Below are 13,757 nucleotides of genomic sequence, written 5' to 3' on the forward strand. Positions count from 1 at the left end.
CTAAGAGTCTGGGTTGGTGAAAAGCTCTCAACACGAGCTGGCAGTGTGCATATGCAGCCCAGACAGCAACTGTGTGCTGGGTTGCAGCAAGAGCAGTGGGGCCAGTAAAGCAAGGGAGGGGATTCTGCCCCTTGCCTCTGCTCTCCTCACACCCCATCTGCAGTCCTGGGGGCAGTTCTGGAGCCCCCAGCACAAGAAGGACATGAAGTGTTGGAGCCAGTGCAGAGGAGGCTACCAAGATGCTGAGAGGGCTGCAGCAGCTCTGCTCTGAGCACAGAGTCTGATCAGTGACCTCACTGCTGGCTGCAGCTACCTGGAGGGAGGAAAAGTCCTACAGCTGTGCTGCTCAGGGACATGCTTTAGGGGTGACCTGGCAGTGCTGCCTTAAGGGCTGCCCTGGATGATTTGGAAGCTCTTCTCCAACAGCAACCACTCCATGCTTCTACTCCTCAGAACCGGTGCACCTGACTGCCAGAAGGAGCACAAACTCCACACAAAGCCTTACCTGACCCAGCCTCTTTGGCCACCTGCGTCTCGTGGGGGATGTTCCTCAGCATCTGCTCCTCCCGCATGAGCTGGTGCTGGGCTGAACCCTCCTGCTGCCTGGGGAACGGCCATGCTGCTCCTGCTGCTCCTTCAGCTCATGCCATGCTTGCTGGAGAGAGCTGCAGAACCCAACGGCAGCACAGATTGACACGGAGGGGCTCTGGCAGCAGCAGCTTGAGTGCAGGCAAATCCATCCCTGCAGCTGAGCACAGTCATTGCTTTGGCCCGGAGCCGCTCGCAGTGGCGCCTGGAGGACCTCGGAGGCCTAGAGCGGCTTTGACCAGCGAGAGGAGAGCCCAGAGCGTCGCCTGCCAGCCGGAAGTGACGGCACGGAGGCAAGATGGCGGCGCGGAGCGAGCTGCTGCGGCTGTACCCAGCCCCGGGGGGGTCTTAGGCGGAGTTGGGGGGTCCCGGGAGGGGTCCGAGAGGGCTCGGGGGGAGCGGGGGAAGGGGCTGGGGATTTTGGAGAGTCCCAGAGGGGCTTCGGGGGGGCCCCAGGGGGGTTTGAGGAGTCCCGGGGGGGGGGGATGAGGTGGCTGGGGGAGGGCGAGCAGTGGGGGGAGGGTCTGGGGATGAGTCAGTGGTTGCCAGGGGCGCTTGGGGGGGGTCGCAGGGGGATTTGGGGGGGGTCCGAAGTGGCTGAAGGGGGTAGGGGGAGGGTCTGAGGGTGTTGTAGGCGGCCCCGGGGTTGGGGGGATTTGGGGGCGCCTTGGGAAGGGTCCGAGGTGGCTGGGGGGAGGGGGCAGTGGAGCAGAGGAAGGGTCTGGGGGTGTCATGGGGGTCCCCGGGTGAGGTTTTGACGGGAGTCAGAGGTGGCTGGGGGGGAGGGGAAGGGTCTGTGGGTGCCGTAGAGAGTCCCAGGGGTGCCTGGGGGGGACTGGGAGCAGTGGGAGGGGACTGGGGGGACGCTGGGGGGTGCTGGGGTCCCTCCCCCGAGGCTCCTTGACCTGCCCTGCCAGGGAGGTGCTGCTGCCGCTGCCTGCTGGCCTGGCACAGGTGGCACTGAGGGCGCTGGGCCCAGGCCTGCAGCCCCCAGCCCGGCCCTGGGGGAGGCCTCAGCAGCGCCCCCAGGCCAGGCTGCAGTGCTGCGGGGACAAGCTGAGGGCCTGAGTGGGCACTGGGGGGCGCTGGGCGGGGACGGGGAGGGGCTGGGGGATTAGTGGGGGCATACAAGGAGGTGAGTGGGGGTCTCTGGGAGGCCAGTGGGCGGGTCTGGGGGTCCCTGGGTGAGTCTGGGGGTCCCTGGGTGGGTTTGAGGGTCGGGGCCAGCCACAGCATGGGGGAGAGGACGTGGCTATGGAGGGGCGGGGACTAGACACAGCATGGGGAGAGGGCGTGGCTATGGAGGGGGCGGGGACTAGACACAGCATGGGGAGAGGGCGTGGCTATGGAGGCGGCGGGGAATAGGCATTGCACTGAGGGGGCGTGGCTAAGGAAAAGGGGCGGGGACCAGACACAGAACAGGGAAGGGGGCGTGGCTCAGAAAGAAAGGGGCGGGGACTAGACAGCAAGGGGACAGGGGGTGTGGCTATGCAAATAGGCAGCAACCAGAGCCGGGCAAGAAAGGCCAGGGAGGGGGCGTGGCTCCGCCAGCCCACTCCTCCCGCAGCAGCAGACCCCTGCAGAGCCCTGCAGTGCCCTAGAGACATCTCCAGACTCCTACAGACAACTTCAGACCTTTCCAAGGGCTCTGCAGACCCTTACAGACCCCTGCAAACTCTTCACACCCCTAAGACCTCTACACACAGCCACAGCCTCCTCTGCAGAGCCCTGCAGCCCCCTCCACACCTTCAATGGATTCCTGCAGACACTTAACAGATGCCTGACAGAGCTCCACAGACCCCTGCAGACCTTTACAAGATGCCTGCAGACACCTGCGGGCCCAGAACAGAAACCTCCACACACCTGCTGAATGCTACAGACACCTGCACACCCCTCCAGCCTCCTAGAGACCTCTAGGGACCCCTCCCGACCTTTCCATAGAGCCCTGCAGACCCCTGCATGTCTTTAAGAGGCCCCTAGAGACCCCCACAGACCTCTACAGACTGCCAGAGAACCCTGCAGACCCCTACAGACACCTCGAGACCTTTGCAAGGCACCTCAAGACCTTCACAGCCTTTTGAGACACCTACAGCACCACACACACCTCTACCGACCCCTAACCACCTCCACAGACACCCAGAGAGCTCCACAGACTTCCAGAGAGCCCTCCAGGCCCCTAAGGGTACCTACAGATGCCTCCAGACCCCCGCACACGTGCAGACAGCGCCGCAAAGGCTACTTACGGCAGCTGCGCTAAAACGCGTCTCAGATGCGGCGCCGCTGCCGAGCAGCTCCCCTGCCCAAACTCCTCTGCTGCGAGAGACAAAGAACGCAGCTCTGCCGGGGAACGCGGAAGGCTTCCCTCTGGCCCGAAACGCCCTGCCCGCCCGCCTGCCTGCCGCTCGGTGCTCGCCGCCATTCCGCTGCAGCCTGCTCAGCGCCACTGCCGCTCCCTGCGGCTCCGCCCGCGATGCTCCGCCCCGCTCCCACTGCCGCATGCGTCCGACTGCGGAGCCCCCCGAGCGCCGGCCCGCCCCCCCTGCCTGCCGCTTTTAACTCCTCACTCCAATACTTACAAATCCAAACCAGTTCTCAGCTCTCCCTCCCGCCTCTCACCTTCCCCTCCTCTCCTCCCCTCCCCTCAGCTTTCAGCCACTTCAATCGTGCACGGCCTTTAGAGACGAGGCAGGGAAACGGGGGACCAACGCGGCTGAGGAACTGCAGTGTGGACAAGGAAACACACGGTGGCAGCACTGAGCACCGGCGCCACACCGCAGCCGCTACACAACTGCAGTACCCACGGGCAGTGCCCACGTGGGAGCCCTGGGAAAGGCTTTGGGAATTACGGGGAGCACCGGCAGGGACTGGGGTCACCGGGAGCACTGGGAGGCATTGGCTGTTACTGGCAGCAGTGACAGAGACTAGGCAGCACTTGCTGCTACTGCCGGCACTGCAAGAGAGTTTGGGATACTGGGAGAAACAGGGAGGTCACTGGGGCCACATGGGGGGCACTGGCAAGGAGATCTAGAGGTTACTCGGGACACTAGGAAAACGGGGAGAGCACTGGCAAGGTGATTTGGAGGGGCTGGAAGCACTGAGAGGGACTGAGATGACACAGGGATAACTAAGAGGCTTGGGAAGTTGGGGGTCGCTTGGGGCACTGAGTGGACACTGGAGCCACGCTGGGAGCACGAGGAGGGGCTGGCAGTGCACAGTGTTAGTGGGAGCACTTGGATGAGATTCTGCAGTTCCTGGGAGCCCTTCTAATCCATTCCAGGATGGCACTGGCCTTCTTGGCCACAAAGGGCACATTGTTGGCTCATGGGCATCCTTCTGTTCACCAGGGCCCCCAGCCCCCAGCCTATCCTGCTCCCTGGGCTGCTTCTTTCCCAGCTGCAAGACTCTACAGCTGTCCTCCTCGCATTTTATTCCATTTCTCCCCACCCAACTCTCCACCCTGGCCAGGCCTGCCTGAATGGCAGCACTGCCTGAGGGGCTGGCAGGCACTCCTCCCGCTTTCCAGTTTCTCTTCTGCCTCCTTCTGCTCACCCTTTGAAAGAAGTCAGACACCAAAGTTTCATGCTCAGAGCTAAGTGTTCCCTTTCTCCAGCCCTGATTGGTTTGTGCTGCCACAAGGCAATGAAGAGAACTCTAAAACAGCAAAGAAACAACAAGAAAAAAGTCTCGTCTTGCTTGACCATCTGCCAGCTGGAATTCCAAATCCAGGCTCCTGCCCAGTTCCTTCACCACTGTGTTTAGAGGCTCCTTGCTACGAGCAGCGGCGGCAGAAGCGCAGCCTGGAGCCTGTCCGGCCCCGTGCCCAGCAGCATCTCTTGGGCTGCTCAGCACTGGCTGGGCTCTAGCAAGGAGGAGAACCAAGTCAAATGAATGCCAGCTGCTGCAGGGCACTGCTCTCCTCAGCATAAGCACCAGCTGTGTGACGACTCACAGCCACAGGACAGGAGTCACACAGCAGCAGAGCTCAAAGAGCAGCCTGCCCTTGTGAAGCCACTGACAAATTAGAGCCATACAATTGTTCTGATTGGAAGAGACCTCCAAGATCACCGAGTCCAACTCACCAACCCAACCCCGCCACGGCCACCCGACCGTGTCCCCAGCTGCCACGGCCACAGGTTTCCTGAACGCCTCCAGGGATGGGGACTCCATCGCCTCCCTGGGCAGCCTGTGCCAATCCCTGGCCACTCTTGCGGCAAACAAGTTCTTCCTCATCTCCAGCCTGACCCTCCCCTGGCACCATTTCAGGCCTTTTCCTCTCCTTCTGTCTCAGAGTAATAGAGAGAAGAGCCCAACCCCCACCTCACTCCAACCTCCTTTCAGGGAGCTGAAGAGGGCAATGAGGTCTGCCCTCAGCCCCCTCTTTCCCACACTAAACACCTCCAGTTCCCTCACCACACCTGTGCTCCAGACCCTTTGCCAACTTTCTTGCCCTTCTCTGGACCCATGCCAGCCTCTCAACATCCTGCTAGGAGCCAGGGCCCAAAACTCAACAACTATTTGAGGCATAGCTTCACCAGACCTCAGTACAGGGGGACAACCCCTGCCCTGCTCCTGCTGGCTACACCGCTGCTGATCCAGGCCAGGATGCTGCTGGCCTTCTTGGCCACCTGAGCACACTCCTGGCTCATCTTCAGCTGCCTGCTGATCAACACCCCCAGGCCCTTTTCTGATGGCCACTTCCCAGCCACTCTGCCCCAAGCCTGCAGCGTCCACAGGGTTGTTGTGACCCAAGTGCAGGACCTGACACTTGGCTCTTTTAAACCTCATTAACTGACCTTGGTCCATCCATGCAGCCTGTCCAGATTTCCTTTGCACAGCCTTCCTGCCCTCCAGCTTGCTCTTTCCTTTTCCTTTTCCCATCCATTCCCTTTCCCTTCTCTTTTCTTCACTTCCCATTTCCTTTCCATTTCCCTTCTCTTTCCTTCCTTTCCCCCTCTTACCAGGGCAGTGTCTGTGTCCTGCCTAAAAAAAGACAATGCAAAGAAGCAACTCCACAATAACAAACACTAGAAGAGGGTCAGAGCCTGTGAAAGAATCATGAGTAAGGAGACATTCATTCAGCAGCAGCTCCACAGCCAGATGAAAGCAGGTTGGAGCAAGGCTGGCGCTGGCCTCTTTCAAGTAACTCCTGAAAGGACAAGAGGAAACAGCCTCAGGACACACCGGGGAGGCTGAGCTTGGACATCAGGAACAGTTCCTTTGCTGCAAGGGTGCCTTGGGATTGGCACAGGCTGCCGGGGAGGTGGCAGAGTCCCCATCCCCAGAGGTGTTGTGCAAACCTGTGGCCATGGCACTGTGCTTTGCTGGCCACACTGGGCATGGGGAGAAGCTTGGACTGGATGATCCTAGAGGGCTTCTCCAGCCTTAGTGATTCTCTGGTCAGACACATAGGAAATAGGTAAGGTGGCAGAAAACTGCCCAAGCTAAACTGCTCCATAACAGGCTTACACAGAAAGACCAAGCACAAGGAGCATGGATTGCCCCTTGGGATACAGTCTGGGCAACTCAACCCTCTTTGCTAATTAGGCCAAGTAGGAAAGCAGTCTGAAAAGAAACCTTTAGGAGCAACCCTCACCTTGAGGAGAAAGGAAGGGCACGTGTGGCACATTCTGCTACTTGGTGTGGCTCCTTCTTTGTTCTGCAGCAGAAAGAGCACCCAGGGAGAAGAGCTCTGCAGGGGAGAGACACCACAGGCTGAGCTTAAGGACCCAGGCTGAAAGCTTCGTCAGGGCTCTAATGACTACGGGAGGGGAAGTCGAGCAGGCAACCTGCTCTAAGTGTGATCACAGAGCCCAGGAGGGTAGTGCTTGGAAGGGACCTGTGCAAAGCTACCAGTGCAACCCCCCTGCCACAGCAGCACCAGAGAGCCCAGCACAGGTGGCACAGGAACACATCCAGACAGGGCTGCAAAGGCTCTAGAGAAGGAGACTCCACAAGCTCTCTGGGCAGCCTGTGCCAGTGCTCTGTCACCCTCACAGCAAGGAAGTTCTTCCTCACGCTGAGGTGGAACTTCCTGAGCTGCAGTTCCCTTCCCTTGCCCCCTCTTCCTCTGGGAAGCTGTCCTTTGGCCATGGGAATGCTCAAGAAGAAGGAACCAGCACAGAAGGGCACTAAAGGAGCAGAACCTCTGCCCTGCAGACAGGTGCAGACTCCAAGTGAAATGGGATGCAGTGGCAGCACTGCTGGCCTCAGCAGCTCAGCTGGAGCTCAGTTTGCTGCCAGGGGTTCCAGGAAGGCACTGAACAAAACCAAGGCACATTTCCTACTGCTGCTTGCTCTGTTCAGCATGCTTGTGTTTTACAGCCCATCCTGCCTCGACAGAGCAATGAACAGGGCTTGCCAGACCACTGGGAACACTGGGAGGGACTGGGATGACACAGGGATAACTATGAGGAATGGGATGGGAATTTGGGGGTGGCTTGGAGCACTGGGAGGACACTGGAGCCATACAGGGAGCACTGGAAGGGACTAGGAGTGCAGGCAGTGTTAGTGGGAGCACCTGCCTGAGATTTTTGGAGTTACTTGGTGCACTGGTGGGTCTGGGAAGGCACTGGGAGTACTGGAAGGAGATTTTGGGGTCACTGGGAGCACAAGAAGAACTGGGAGGACATTGGGAACATCAGGAATAGAATGTGGAGTTACTGGGAGGTCACTGGGGGCACACTGGCAGCACTGGGTGGGACTGGGATGACACAGGGATAAGTAGAAGCACTAGGAAGGGAATTTGGGGGAGGCTTGGAGCACTGGGATGGACTGAGAGGACACTAGGGACATCCTGGGAGCACTAGGAGGGACTGGAGTGCACATACTGTTATTGAGAGAAACTGGATGAGATTTTGAGTTCCTGGGAGCAGAGGTGGGACTGACTGGGAGGTCTGTGAGTACTGGGAGGGGTTTTTGGAGTTACTGGCAGGGACTGGGGGGCACCGGGTATTACTGGGAGCACTGGCAGAGGCTGGGCAGTACTTGCTGTTACTGGTAGCACTGGGAAGAGAGTTTGGGATACTGCGAGGTCACTGGGGCCACACTGGGAGCACTGGGAATGAGAGCTGGGGATTACTGGGAGCACCAGGATAACTGGGAGGGCACTGGGAGCACTAGGAAGGGGATTTACTGAGAGCACTGGGAGGGACTGGGAGCAGCCTTTTAGGGAGGCTGCCCCCACCCCTCACTCACCTGCTCCTCTGCAGCATCTCTCACCCTGCCCTCCCCACCACGTGGCATGATGGAAGGAAAGGCAGAGACTGGGACGGCTGACAGGCTCTGCTCCTATCCCTCCACCCAAGGCAGGGACATCCTTCTGGGTAAGATCTGCACCTCCAGCACATGGCTGAGCTTTTGCTGCTCTCCTCTTCTCGAGCAGAGCTGCTGACCGTGTCAATGTTCCCCAGACTGACTACCCTCAGACCACCTCACAGGCAGTGCATTTATCCCTGGCAGTCATGAACCTCTTGTGCCTGCTGCTCTGATAGATTAAACCATTGGATGGTTTCAGCTCTCTGAACCTGTGTCAGTCCAAGCCCTTCTCGAGGTGCTGGAAGCAAGGAAGGGCAAGCATGAATTCTGCCCAGCAGTTCCAGTAAGAGCCCTGGCACTCTCAGGCAGCCACAGGGGAACGTTGGCCACGCACTGGAGCTGGGTGTGCGGAGTACCTGAGGAGCCCTGTGCAACATCTGCCAGAAAAACCTTCACTCCTCCGTGGGGCAGCCCTGGCCCCAGAAACAAAGCACTGCTTTATGCCAGCACTGCTGCAGCTATCAGTATCACCAAGCTGCAGGGCAACGGCCTGGGCCTGTGTCCTGCTCCAAACGGAGAGAGAGCTGCGCCGAACACAGCCTTCTCTAGCCCAGCTGTGCCGTGCCGAGGGGCTGGGCACAGCCTCACCCTCCTGTGCCTGTGCACAAGGAACACAGCACCTGCCAGCACCTCCCAGCAGCAGGGAACAGAGAGAAGCACTCCACAACCATTTGCACGAGAGGCTTTCTGCTCATCCAGCTGCTCTGTCAGCATCTGCATTGGACAGAATCTTCAGCTACTAGGTCAGAGCTCTGACTGAGCAATCTCCTTTTCAACCCTTCCCTCCTGGCAGACACAGACAAACCCTACCTGGAGCCCACAGGAGCTGAGCCAAAGGAGATCACCCTGCCAGGCTGCAGGGCCAGGCTGCAGCGGCACCAGCGTCCGTGCTGACGGATTCACCGCAGCAGCTGGGGCCCTCGTGCCCATCCTGCTGCTGCTGCACATCTGGCTGGCTTGGCCAGTGGAGTGGAAAGCAAAGTGCAAACCTGCCAAGAGTAAAGTGACAATCAAGGAACATATCTCACTCTGAACTGCCACACGGATGAAGCCCACAGGAGGCTCCCTGCTGCTCTCTCCGTGTATCCCAGACGCATTCAGCATTTGATCCTCCTACAATAACTGCAGCATGCTGTAGTGCTGCAGCGCTCTGAAATCGGCTCTCTAGGATTTTAACGAGCAGAAAGACAGCTCAGTTTTCCATGTCCAGGCAGACGATACTCCCAGTTCCCTTCACGCCTCCCACAAATGGCGTTTACAAACCAACATATTCTCGGAAAGATTTCAGGATGCAGCTGGATGGAAGATGCAGCACAAACCATCCAGTGCTCCTTTCTCTGCTTTCACTAGCACCAACGCTTCAGGAATACTCCAGATACTTACGCGAGTCGCTCTAAAGCAGATCCATCTTATCAGCTGATTCCCTGAATCCTCTCAGGCACCCGCGGCAGCTCCAAAGTCCATTACTTAAGTGGCTGCTAAGAACCCTGCCAGACGCCGAGGCTCGTGCTCCCCGCGACCCCTCTGCTCCCAGAGCAGTCATCCCGCGGGCCTCAGCAGCGTGTACCCCCCGGGCTGGGACGCGGAGGCCTCCCGTGATAGCGGCAGAACCCAAAGGCCCTGCAGTGCTCCATGCGGCCTCACTCGCCTGGCTTCGGCCCCGTCCAGCTCGGCTGAGTTAGACTCCGCTCGGCTCGACTCGCGTGGGTCCGGCTCCGTAACTCGCGCGTACCAACGCGCCGCCGTACAACGCATGCGCGAACAGCGCAGCACCGCAGCGCTGCGCTCCGCTCCCACGGAAACGAGTGGCACCATCGTGAAGGCGCCGGCCCGCTGCGGCACGGGCTTCAGTCTTCCAAAGTCATTTTTAGAACAGAGTAGATACGGACTTGTTATTATGAAATCCTTTTCAAACCATAAATGAAAACATGTTTTTAATATCTATATTAAAAAATTGTCTCTTTAACTCCTCGCACTAATAGTTAAAAGTTTAAATAATTTTTAAGCTCTCCTTCCCTCCTCCTGAGCCGCCCCCGCAAGTATTTTCAGGCATTTCGAGCATTCAGGGCATTTAGAGATGAGGCAGCAGCACCGCGGAGTGACCGGGCTGTACACGCCGCTCCAGAACTGCGGCGCCGACAATTAAACACAAGGTGGCAGCACTGGACACTGGCGGGGCTGCACAGCTCGCTGAGGGCGTGCAGTGCCGACAATTGAACACCGGGTGGCAGCACCGAGCTACTCACTGCGCTGCTCGCAGCGCCGCGCTCCTTCACTGCCTGGCAGCGCCCGGGCTCGTTTCAGCAAACTGAGCAGAACACTTGACCAGGGATTTGCATAGCCCCAGGCCATACAAAGGAGTTCATCAGCGCAGGGACCAAGGATCCATGATTTCAGTAGACAGTAGGAAAGATTCTGCCAGAGCAGGGCTTGATCTGACTTCAGAAGCCTTTAATAACATCACCTAAATGTAAGGCAAAGATAAGTGTATCCACTTAAGATGTACTTGTGACCCAGAGAGTGAAGTGCAGGCTGTACACAGTTACATTACTCATTCATACTGAATGTTTTAACTTCTGTCCTTTTCTCTGAGGACTGTACAGAAAACTGGTGTCATATTTCACTTCCACTACAGTGATGGGGTATCTCAGTGATAGGATCCCCATTATCCTATACTTCATTGGTCCCACAGCTCCTTGCTCCCTTCCCATGGGGAGCAGCCAGCCCTCTACAGGCCCTGACACCTTAATCTAGAGAATGGGGGGGATGGGGATGCAGTTTACTGGCTCGTGTGGAGCTTCACATCAGTCAATACCCCAAGTCCTTCTCAAGAGGGCTGCCCTAAATCCACCCTCCACTCAGCCTGTATTTGTGTTTGGGAGATGATGACAGTGGATGAGATTTTGATCAACACTCTTGCTTGCCTGGTATGTGCATGTCAGTGGTGACCATGACCTGACCTGTTGACAAGATGCTGCCAGGGGTACACCCGTGTGTGTGACTGTTGGCACCCCAAAGGATGTTGTTACTGGTGAACATGGGGGCTCAAAAATGGTGAGAAGAGGAATCTGCAGAAACAAAGAGGTAGTTGCATATACCTTTCTAAGACTCCTTTCCCACCCAGCTAGCAGCAAGGATGTTAATGTGCTATGGAGTAAGAATGTGTAGCCATCAGAATACCAGATACTGAGACAAAGCAGATCTGAGAGCCATGAGCAAAACAGGAAAGGGAAGACGTTTAGTCCTTTGCCTTTTTTTTTTTAATCAAAAAGAAAGGTGGTTGTTCTTCTCTTTTTTCCCTTCTCTCTGCTTCCTGACTGTTTGTCAACAGATGTATGCTCGAGAGGAAGCTGGTCTGCAGAGGCCGTGTTCTCAACGGATATGACTGCAACAAGGGGGACCTGTCCAAGCACACTGGCAAGGCTTGCCTTGACTGTAAGATGGGTCACTTCCTGATGGATAGTTTCAAAGTTAGGTAAAGCAGGAAATGGGGGAGGAAAGCACATGTCACATTGAGATCTGTTTGCAACAGGTTCTAGGCTAAGTGAAAGGAATTAGGGGTGGGTGGAGATGGACATGGCCAGGATAAGGCAAAGAGCTGCACTGGCAAGGTCACAACCCACTTCTTCAATTTATTAACTGTGTAAGTGGAAAACTACAGGAAATTAAATACATGCAAAAATTAGGTCTGGTGAAATGTTTTCTTCTTTCTGAAGTATTTCAGATTCTTCGGAGATCCTTAAATCAAAGGGCCACACTTAGGAAGAAGGAAGAGCAAGCCGTAAGGATAGTATGGGCATGTCCACGGTGCCAGCATACCTTATCTAGCAAGTGCTGCTTAGGAACCTCCAGGACTTGTGGGATACTTGAAGGGGAGCCAAGACATTTCTATTTAGTCATGAAAACTGATTGGCTGGAGTGTACTTGGGGTTGAAGTTTGCAACCACATACTCAAGAAAACTGATTGGCTGGAGTGTACTCGGGATTGAGGTTTGCAACCACATCTTACAGATTCAGACACACCATTGGAAATCATCACCTTGAAGCATACACTACATGGAAAACAAATCATTTAATATCTTTGGTGTCAATGGAGAACAGAAGTTCTTTACCACAGTAAGGTCCTTCCCTTGTTGATCTGGGGGATCTACAAGAAAAACTGCTTCCAAGGTTGATCTGAGGTCAAGACCACAACTTGGAGTTGATGAGCTATTAAATACTAGCTGCTCATCTCAATGCACCATGGAAAGCTTTTTCCTTCTCTAGGCCTGTCTGACTGGCAAGTACCATTCTGCTTTTCCGCATCTCAGATTAGCATAAAGATATGGTTGAGTTTTGTTGACATTTTGCAGTGACTTACAAGAGAGGGCATTCCCTTATTCCCCAAGAGTCAGATGCACTAAAGCAAGCTGTTAGATCTACCAACATACAACTTTATTTGCTGTTGCTCATGGTTCAGGTGGCAGCAAGCACCTATAAGGTTAATCAGGGCTGGTATTTAGTAGCAATGAAAAAGCACCCCACATCGAAGCACATATTAATGGTTTGTGATGGCATGTGCATTCTCCATTTTTATAGGGAACTTGCTCCACTGAGTCTGGCAAAGTCCCTTAGGATCACCAAGTCCAACCCAGAACCCTAATCAACTAGAGTCACCTTAAACCATATCCCTAATTACCACATGCAAACGACCCTTAAACACATCCAGGGTTGGTGACTCCACCACCTACCTGGGCAGCTCATTCCAGCCCCTTACCACTCTCTCCATCAAAAAACTTTTTCCTAACATCCAACCTAAACCTCCCCAGCCTCAGCTTGAGGCCATTCCCCATTGCTCTGTCTCAAACTACCTCTGAGAAGAGACCAGCAGCAGCCTCTCCACGATGTCCCTTCAGGTAGCTGTAGACAGGAACGAGGTCTGCCCTCAGCCTCCTCTTAATCACACTAACCACACCCAGCTCCCTCAGTTGCTCCTCATAAGATTTATTCTCCAGGCCCTTTCCCAGCTTCATTGTCCTCCTTTGGACCTGCTCCAGCACCTCCACATCTCTCTCTTGTAATGAGGTGCCCAACACAACTGAACACAGCATTTGAGGTGCAGCCTCACCAGAGCAGAGTCCAAGGGGGCAATCACCCCCCTGCTCCTGCTGGAGACAGTATTTTTAATCCAAGCCAGGACGCCATTTGCCTTCTTGGCCTCCTGGGCACACTGCTGGCTCATATTCAGCTCCTGTCTATTACAGCCCCCAGGTCCCTTTCTGCCAGCAGCTCTCCAGCCACACTGCCTCAAGCCTGTAGCGTTGCTTAGGGTTGTTGTGACCCAAGTGCAGGACCTGGCATTTGGACTCATTGAAACTCATCCCATTCATGTTGGCACATTGATCCAGGCTATCCAAGTCTCTCTGCAGAGCCTCTCTACCCTCATTCAAATCAACACTGCCACCTAACTTGGTGCCATCTGCAAACTCACTGCTGACACTCTCTGTGCCTGAATCAAGGTCACCAGCAAAGATGTTAAACAGAAGTGGTCCCAACACAGATCCCTGAGGAACACCACTAGTATCTGGCCACAGCTGGATTGAACTCCATTGACCACCACTCTCTGGGCTCTCCTGTCCAGCAGTGCTTTATCCAGCAGACCACGAGTAGCCAATTTGTCTGCAAGAATTGTGTGGGGAACAGTATCAAAGGCTTTTCCAAAGTCCAGGAATACCACACCCACAGCCTTTCCCTCACTCAGTAGCCAGACGATCGGGGCATAGGAGATCAGGTTGGTCAGGCAGGACCTGTCCCTCATAAATCCATGCTGACTTGGCCTGATCCCCTGGTTGTTGTCTGTATGACCTATGATGGCA

The 13,757-nt window shown here is 55.9% G+C and overlaps 1 protein-coding gene and 1 long non-coding RNA gene across 7 annotated transcripts in view; both read right to left on the minus strand.

Moving 5' to 3' along the window:
- The window catches only part of LOC135182250 (protein disulfide-isomerase TMX3-like), a 59,812-nt gene extending 58,811 nt beyond the window's left edge, over positions 1–1,001 (minus strand). For 2 of the 5 annotated variants that reach the window (XR_010305123.1, XR_010305125.1), the window contains exon 1: positions 506–1,000. The gene's annotated coding sequence lies outside the window, so the exon portion shown is untranslated. Of the gene's footprint in view, positions 1–505 lie in introns of all 5 variants that reach the window. The other 3 variants (XR_010305124.1, XM_064156103.1, XM_064156105.1) reach the window with 2 other exon arrangements.
- A 2,701-nt stretch (positions 1,002–3,702) lies between these two features.
- Positions 3,703–13,757, minus strand: part of LOC135182253 (uncharacterized) — a 29,769-nt gene continuing 19,714 nt past the window's right edge. Inside the window, exons 3-6 of one of the 2 annotated variants that reach the window (XR_010305129.1) lie at positions 8,713–8,891; positions 6,182–6,277; positions 5,382–5,734; positions 3,703–4,239 (exon numbers count right to left, since the gene is read on the minus strand). This is a non-coding gene — a long non-coding RNA (uncharacterized LOC135182253). Of the gene's footprint in view, positions 4,448–5,381; positions 5,735–6,181; positions 6,278–8,712; positions 8,892–13,757 lie in introns of both variants that reach the window. The other variant, XR_010305130.1, reaches the window with a different exon arrangement.

The sequence above is a fragment of the Pogoniulus pusillus genome, chromosome 16 (genome assembly GCF_015220805.1).
Source record: "Pogoniulus pusillus isolate bPogPus1 chromosome 16, bPogPus1.pri, whole genome shotgun sequence".
In the NCBI taxonomy this organism is placed as follows: Eukaryota; Metazoa; Chordata; class Aves; order Piciformes; family Lybiidae; genus Pogoniulus; species Pogoniulus pusillus.